This window comes from Acomys russatus, chromosome 17 (genome assembly GCF_903995435.1).
Source record: "Acomys russatus chromosome 17, mAcoRus1.1, whole genome shotgun sequence".
Taxonomy (NCBI): domain Eukaryota; kingdom Metazoa; phylum Chordata; class Mammalia; order Rodentia; family Muridae; genus Acomys; species Acomys russatus.
This window is the reverse complement of record NC_067153.1, coordinates 41,271,506-41,280,071: the sequence shown is the minus strand read 5'-3', so window position 1 is coordinate 41,280,071 and position 8,566 is coordinate 41,271,506.

The following is an 8,566-nucleotide window of genomic DNA, read 5'->3' as shown; positions in this document are numbered from 1 at the left end:
CCTCTCATCATCTCTCTCTCTCTCTCTCTGCTCTGTGCATAAGGTCTTTGTAATTATTTCCTGGAAAGTTTTGCAACACTTTCATTTTTGTTTGTTTAAATACACTTGTTTACAGATTTTTTCCCCCCTTCATATCGCTTCTGTGGCTGGAAAACCCAATCTTCCTATAAATAAAAGGTGATTGTAAAAAGCAGACACAATAAAACTTTGTGTGACTCTGATCTGGGGGTGGAGCCTAGTGGCAGGGTGCTGCCCAGTCCATTTCATCCCGGCACTGCAAGAAAGAGAGGAAAGCAGGATAGTGTTCATGTCAATGCCAGTGGAACTTGGCCATCTCAGGTTAGAAGGGCGATGCCGCTTGAGATTGAGGGAAACGTCCTCTGTGAAGAAAGCAGGGCTGCTAAGAAGATCTTTGTCATTTATAGGAATTAGGTTTCTGTGCACAGATATGCTCCAACCTCCCCCCCCCCATTATCCCCCCCCCCCAGGCAGGGTTTCTCTGTGTAGCCTTGGCTGTCCTAGAACTCTCTCTCTGTAGACCAGGCTGGCCATGAATTCACAGAGATCCACCTGCCTCTGCCTCCTGAGTGCTGGGATTAGAGGTGAGTGCCACCACAGGCTGCTCCAACATCTCTTAAATCCCCACCTCTTGGCTTGGGCAAGTGTTCCAACAGATCATGCATTAATCTATCATCCATCTATTTGCCTTTCTCTCTGTCTGTCTGTCTGTCTCTGTCTAGGCCATTTAGTGATCACCTATCAGCTATCAGAATTTTTGCAGTGTCTTGAGAAACACTAGTCAGCAATCTCTAGCATTCATGGAGCTGCACGTATGGCAGATATTGTTAAACTGATTATACTTAGGCATGGCAGACACTACTAATCAATTGCACCCATACCTGGCAGACATTGCTAATCAATTGCACCTATGCATGGCAGACATTAATCATAGCCTTCCTTCCACCAGAGGGTGGATGCAGCTTTAGAGTTTGCAGTACTGTGTCTGGGACAGCCCCCAAGTCATGAGAGCTGGCACCTAGCAACGTGTCTGGGTCACGCTGCCTCTCAGTTTCCTTGTACAAAAAGAGCTCTTCACATTCCCTGGTTGATTCTCCAGGCAGGGAGAGCAGATGCTGAGCTAGATGGTGCAGCCTGGAAAGCTGAGAGTACAGTGAGCAAGGGTCCCAGGGTCCCAGGAAGCCAGGAAGCCAGGAAGCCAGAAGCCCAGCTGTTCCCTGTGTCTGGTGAGAGGCCTGATCTGGATGTGCGTGGAGAAAGGGGCCACCATACAGGTGGAGGTGGAGGTGGCCAGCATCACTGCACATCGGATGGAGATCTTGGGAGCTGGGCCAGGAGGAAGCAGCTGGCAGGGTAGTCCAGGGAACGGGGGTTGCCAGGACCGCCAGGATCAGATTTCAGGGGAAAAGCACCAGCTGGGGAGCAGGCACATCCGAGCCTCTGGAGACTGTCGGGTGCAGGGTGCAGAGCGGGAAGCAGGAAGCATCCAGGCGCAATGGAGGGGAGGGGGATGGGAGCACAAGGAGGGGGCTGGAGAAGGAGGCTTCAGGCCTCTCCCATCTCCTTTTTGTTGACATGTTCCTTTCTTCCCCAAGTCCCATCTCTGCTCTAGTCCTCACTCTAAGCAACCCCCAGAACCCAGGTTTCCAGGCAAATTATGGTGGAAATAGTTGGCTCAAGTCTAAAACAGAAATCCAGCCTGGCCTGACTCATCATGATGGCTGGGTCAACAGAAGAAAGCCCAGGAAATCAAAAGTAAAACCAAAACAACAAAGCACACTGGAGGCAGGATGGTGGCTCATCCCTGAACCCCAGTAGTGGGGTGCTAAGACAGGGGGATCTCAGGTTTGAAGGTAGCCTGGTCCATGTAGTGAGTTCCAGGCCAGTCTGGACTATGTGACAAGCCTCTGTCCCAACAAACAAACTCCCCCAGAAGCCCCCACAAATCAGCCAACTCCCTCTGTCTACACACACACACACACACACACACACACACACACACACACACACACACACACAAAGCATATCAGCTCCACGCCCTCGAGCAGAGGCAGAACTTGCTTCCCACTTTGCAGATGAGGAAACTGAGGCTGGGGGTAGTTGAGAAGTGTGGCTACTGGGTAGAGATTCTGTGCTCCAGGCTCCTTGGCCTGTGGACTTCCTAAGTGCACACTTGTCTGGAGGCAGAAAACCAGGCACCGTCTCAGCCTCCTGGTAGCCAATCTCAAAAAAAGAAAAAGATGCAACGCCCACTACGCTGCAAGAGGGAGAGAAACCCTTCCCACAGCACGACTGGCCAGGATGTGGGGCTAAGGGTGAGGCTGACAGTCAGGGGAAACATCTTTGGACTCCACCCTCCTCCCTGTGACTGGAGGCTCCCTGTGTTCATTGCCTCCTACCAGACAGCCAGCATCCCACAGGACAGGCACAAGCAGCAACTGCCTCACTTGTCTCCACAGCCCATCTTTCTACCAGGCATGTGCATTTTTTGACATTGCAACATGATGCAATCTACAAAATCTACACTTAAAAATCAATCACACAACCAGTTGGGTGCGGTGGCACACACCTATAATCCCAACACTTTGGAAGGGGGAGGCAGAGGCAAGCCAGCCTGGTCTACAAATCGAATCCAGCACAGCCAAGGCTACACCGAGAAACCTTATCTCAAAAAACCAAAACCAACCCTTTCCCCCCAAAAAAACCTACACAATTGAGGTTTTGGGGGGTTTTAAAAGACAAATCACATAATGCGCTTTTGCTTAAAACACTTTTGTGTTGGGTGACACTCATAGCTGCCCTGCTTTTAGCCATGGATTGCAAGTTAGGACCAAAACCTTCCACCCTGGACAGTGTCACTAAGAGTCACCTGTAGCCATACCACCTCCTGGTTTGACTCCAAAGACACCCTATTGTCATCAGGAGAAGACTGGGTTCTTCAATGTCACTGTCCTTGACTTGGGGACCCTGGGGAGCTGTAATCAGCTCTGTGCCCCATGCCCATCGGTGCACTAGGAACTCAGACTAGGCTGATTCCAAGTCACCCTCAGTCCTCAGTCTGCAGCTCTAGGTACCGCTTGGTAGCTGGTGTGATGCTGGGGCCATGTGTCTGTCACCTCCGGAGTTCAAGGCTGGCATTGGAAGTGGCTACAAACAGAAACTAGAAATAACTGATTTCCATTGTCACCTGTTGATCTCTGAGGTTGAAACAGCCTTCTCTTCAAGCAGTCCACTCACAGACTCCTAAAGATCCCTCAGAACCTCACTCAGGAACTCCCATTTCTGGGCAGCCCTCTGAGTTTCCCCTCTTGAGTTAAGGCATTTCTTCTGAAGGATCTTTGCTTAAAGCATTGCGTTATTAATGTGCTTCAGCCTTATTTTTTTATATTTTATTTAATTTTAATTTATGTCCATTGGTGTGGGAGTGTCAGATCTTGGAGTTACAGACAGTTGTGAGCTACCATGTGGGTGCTGGGAATTGAACCTGGGTCCTTTGGAAGAGCAGGCAGTGCTCTTAACCACTGAGCCATCTCTCCAGCCCTGCTTCAGCCTTACATATGTGCTTTGCTTGCTTGCTTGCTTGTTTGTTTCATCCCATTTTACAGATGAGACTTGAACTCATGATTTGATGGCTTGCTCCAGGTCATGTAGCTAGAACACTTCAGGGAAAGGATGTGGACTGTGTTGTTATGTGACACTGCCACTGGTCCAGATTGTCAACACTCTGTAAGGCATGTGCCAGCAAGTTATCTCAGACCATGTGACAAGAACCTACTGAGGCAAACATGGCAGCTTCTGGGACCTAAGAGGACGCTGCCACATACCCTGCCATGATGAGTTTACTGTAGACAGAGGAGTGTTGATGAAATTTAAAGCTGACTGGTAGCTCTGAGCCTGATTCCTGGGGCAGGCCTGGGGCAGCCCCACTGCTGACATTTTCCGACACCAGGGATGTGACACACCCATTGGGGGCCTTGAGAAAGCAAAGCAGGAAGTGAGGCTGCTTGAGACCTGGGGCTCAGGATGCCAGGAGGTACCCTTGATTCAAGGAAACCGGGGTGTGGAGGGGGAGAGAGCAGCTGGTGGAGAGGCCAGATTCTCCACCCCTCTGTGCACCTGGCCTCATGTGGGCATGCACACAGGTGTAGGCATGCCATTGGTGCTAGCCCCAGGGCTGGAGTGTCCCCAGAGGCCTCAGCCTCATGCTGAAGGAGTGACCATAGAGGGTGCAGACAAGTAGTCAACACTCATCAGCCTGTCCTCATTCCTGGCACAAGACCTTGTTAGGATGTTAGGAAGCACAAGGAGACTGCTCAACCGGGAGGAAAGATGCTGGAAGGGCCTTTGAGGGTGCTCAGCTCAAGTTAAGTGAGGCTTGGAAAGACTTGACAAAGGAATAGCAATTCCATTCATTTGTTTAGTCAACACTCTGTTTACAGAGGGTGGTGATGTGCAAGGCAGATGCAAGGTGACTGAGGAAAGGGAAGCAGATGCTATCTATCCTTGCAGCCCTTGAGGGCTGGGGCTGAGCGAGACAGTGGCCCTAGCCTTGTGGGGCAGCCTGTACAATGTTCTGGCTCCAGCTCCTGACAGCTATGCCCTTAAATGGATGCCAAAGCTTCTCTTGTGCCTCAGTTTCCTTGTTCAGATGATACCAGGACTGTCATGAGGATAAAGTAATTAAGTACATGTGATGTACTAAAAGAGTGCTGGATGGAGCCATGGGAGGGGACAGAACTGTGACCAGGTAACCCAGGGATGGTAGAGGTAGGACACTGGCACCCAACTCACTGCTTTCTGTTGGTGCTCTTGTCTGCTTTGCAACCCTCATGGGGATACCACATGGGCTCTGTTGCCCCTCCTCACCCTTTCTAGTCTCTTAATTCCTTTGTGTATCTGCACCAAGCATTCTGAGGGAGAATCCCAAGGGCTCTTTTTAGGAGGTATGACATACACCGAAGGTAAGCTGGGGGCCACATCCTCCTCCTCTCAGATCTGCCATCTTAGCTGCCACCACCCTTACTCAAGGCACTGTGTTCCCACCAGGCCTGTCCCATTTGACCTCTGGGAGCCTCAGTTTTCTTGTCTATGATGTGGAGTAACGGGACCAAAAAGAAGATCCTAGATTCTAGTTTCTGGTGGCTCGGAAGACTGGTCTACAGTCTCAGAAGTAGGTAAAGGGCCCCCTTCATTAGCATACTCCTCAGTTTTCTAAAAAGAGCCCTCCCCCACCACTGCTCTCTTTTCTACATCAGTGTCCAGCGGACTTAGTGACAGGGTGTGTTTGTGAGCCCACCTGAGGCCAGCCTACCATACAATTATTTACCAGTGGGTTTACTGAGGTTCCTGCTGTGGCCCTCATACTAAATGATGACTGTCAGAGGAGCTGGCATATCCTGAGATGCTCTTGGTGGTGGTCAACTCCAGGGATCAGATGGGTGTCCCTGCCTGATGGATCCTGATACCTTCTCCAGCAAGGGGCAGATTGAGCTTCCAGGAACTGAGCAAAGCAGCTGGCAAGAAAATTCTCTCACTGTGATAATGATGCTTGTGCAGCTGGGATTCCCATACCTGGATGCTCATGGAGACAGCAACCATGGGGGCTCCGAATAACAAGAGTGATGTGTAACAGCCACTTAGAAGGCGCTGGCACGGTTCCCGGGTCCTCCTGTCATCACTAGGCTTCCGGTTATGGCGCCTCTTCTGTGTGAGAGACAGTTGCGGGAACAGAAGAGAAGGTCTATGGCTAATAGAGGGGAGGGGTCTCCTTGGAGAACTGAGTGTGGATGGATGACCTTGGCCGGGTCACCTAGGGGAAGGAGCCAAGCTGATCTCTGTTTCTAGTGGAGCTCTGGCTGCAGACTGTAAAGATCAACAAAATGAAAATGTTGGCCATTAAACCCAGATCCCTTGGACATTTTGAACTCTCTGCCTGAGGCCCATGTGCCAGGTTCTGCCAGCAGCCACGAGAGGCAGGAGGGGCACACCTGCACCTTGGGGCTGCTACAGCCCAATTGGAGACTTCTGGGCATTAGGACTGAGATGGAACATACTACTGTTATGCTAAACCATTCGTGTACAGCCCTTTGTCTTACCGCCATCCTCCTGGACATATAATTAGCGTCTTCACCACAGAGGATTCTAGAGAGGCTCAGCCCATTGGGGAGTCTCCTCCCTGCCCACTTCAGGGTATGGGGGTGTCTACCAGCCCAAAGTATGTGGATGCCTGGCAACAGTGTGTGCCTAAGTGTGGATAAGACTAATAGGAAACAGATGTAGATGCAATTGAAGATGTTACCGCTCAGCTGGCTATGCTCCCATTTCAGTGTTGGCTGTTCTGGGCCCTGGAGTGCTCAAGACTTATAGACTGCATAGTGAACCTAGAGGCTTATAGCTCCCAGCTCTGAGTGCAAGGGACCCCATGGCTCTAAGCTTTGGAGATTAGATGCTCAAGCCTGATGCTTAAGCTCTGGGCCTCAGCCACCCCTGCATAGCTATTGCAACCCTTCGCCTTCAGCACCACTGAATGGTAGCAGTACCTAGCAATGAAAAGCATCAATTGGCACTATCTTCTGTTACAGCTCTTCTATAGGCCTGGGGTGCTGGGACCCTCTGTCCTGTCACAATCATTATTATAGGCCCAGAGCGGGAGGCTCCTCAGTCACAGTGACTGGCCTACAGCAAATAAAACATGTGGTGCCCATACTGGGCAGCTCCCTTGAACTTGCCCAGGGGTCAGGACTTGCCGTTTCTCATCTTCCACCCTTTTACACCCTTCACGGACTCTGTCACCCTTGTTCTCCGTCATTTCTGCTCCAGCCACTCTTGTTCCCTGACTTCTCTTGTCATGGATGCTGCCTGCTGCTGCTGCTGTCACCCAGCTGCTACCTCTGTAGCTGCTGCTGTCCCGCTGTCTTCTCTTTGTGCTATCAGCCAATTCTATTAATGATAAGGATCAAAAACAGGCAGAGAGAGAGAGAGAGAGAGAGAGAGAGAGAGAGAGAGAGAGAGAGAGAGAGAGAAGGAGACTCGCTCAAGAAACTCGTCTTATTGGACTTAAAGTCACAAAACCGAGGGCCACACAGGAAGGTGTCTCCCGGCTGACTGGAAAAGTGAGCTGAATATCTTGCTTACATAGACAAGGAGTGAGTGTGGTGCTGGTATTTGCAAACAAAAGACTGTCTTTGTACTGATCACAGGCCTTCCAGTGGCATCATTTCGGGAGGTGCTACCCTTCCAGCCCGGGTGCAAATGGCTGCATGCTCATCTAGAGTTGACCAAGTCCAATGCAAAGTGCTGGAAACAGATGCAGCTGAAACAAACGTTGCCTTCTGGGAGCTGGCATGAGCCTTTGTTAGCAAGCATCTGGGATTGCCAGGTTAGCTTCCTCAAGTTGTACAGAGAGTGTTTAAACGGCTGACACGAAGACAGTCCATCTGGCTGCTTAACTGGTAGTCTTTTACTCAAGATGGCCAGGACGTTGTAGAAGCATCCAACATCTGCCATTTTTGGGAATTAGATTATCTTGTACTCCAAATCTTAGTTTACTAAAGGAAAAATAAGCCTTAAAGGAGTGCTTGCCATAGAATCGTATCATCACCAGTTATTCATTGTTCTCCCGCCTCCACAGTATTCCAGGGATAAGTGGGCCCTTCTGATCCATCTAAAGACCAACTCTCCCACTTCCTGCACTGTCCCCAAGGGACTGTCCCAGCTTACATCATCCGATTGCAGGAAGGTCCGCGATTAAAAAGGAGGAGGAGGAGGAGGAGGATGAGGAGGAGGAGGAAGAGGAGGAGGATGGGTATCTTAGCTCTTTAGATTATGGATAATGATTGCAACTTGTTATGTATGTGCCCTGCCATATGTGGCCCTTGAGAGGGGGTACACTGATACATTCAGAACTTGGAAGGAAACCCCTATTGTATGTGGTCCTTGGAGAGGACATCCTACTTCACACTGGCCACAGGAGGAGGCACCATGATTACATGTGCCCGGGAAGGGGCACCCCACTGCATGTGTACACTGGGAAAAGGTTGGTTACCCATTTGATTTAATGCAAAACATATGCCCAGCCCTGGTTTGTTAAACCTGGGTGAATTCCCTGAGGCTGTTGAAACAGAGAGAGAGAGAGAGAGAGAGAGAGAGAGAGAGAGAGAGAGAGAGAGAGAGAGAGAGAGAGAGAGAGAGCCCACAGGTTCTCAGCATTGGAAAAGTGTGCCTTGCTAGTGATTCAGGCTTCAAGTTCAGGATCAAGGTGTCCATGGGTTCAGGGGTCTCCTCCTGGAGCTGGAGGAGAATCTATTCTAGGCCTTTCCTCAGAATCCAATGGTTGTTGACCTGTAGTGTCCTTGCCTGTAGATACAGCACCTAATCTCTCTGCCTGCACTAACAGTGTGCATGTGTGCGTGCGTGCATGCCTGTCTGTCTGTCTGTCTGACTGACTGACTGTCTCCAAGTTCTTTTCTTAAAGAATGTGGTTCTGAGTCTCCTGCCACCACAGCTGAGCATCACCAGGGCACTGCTTCTTTCTTCCACACTAGGCTTC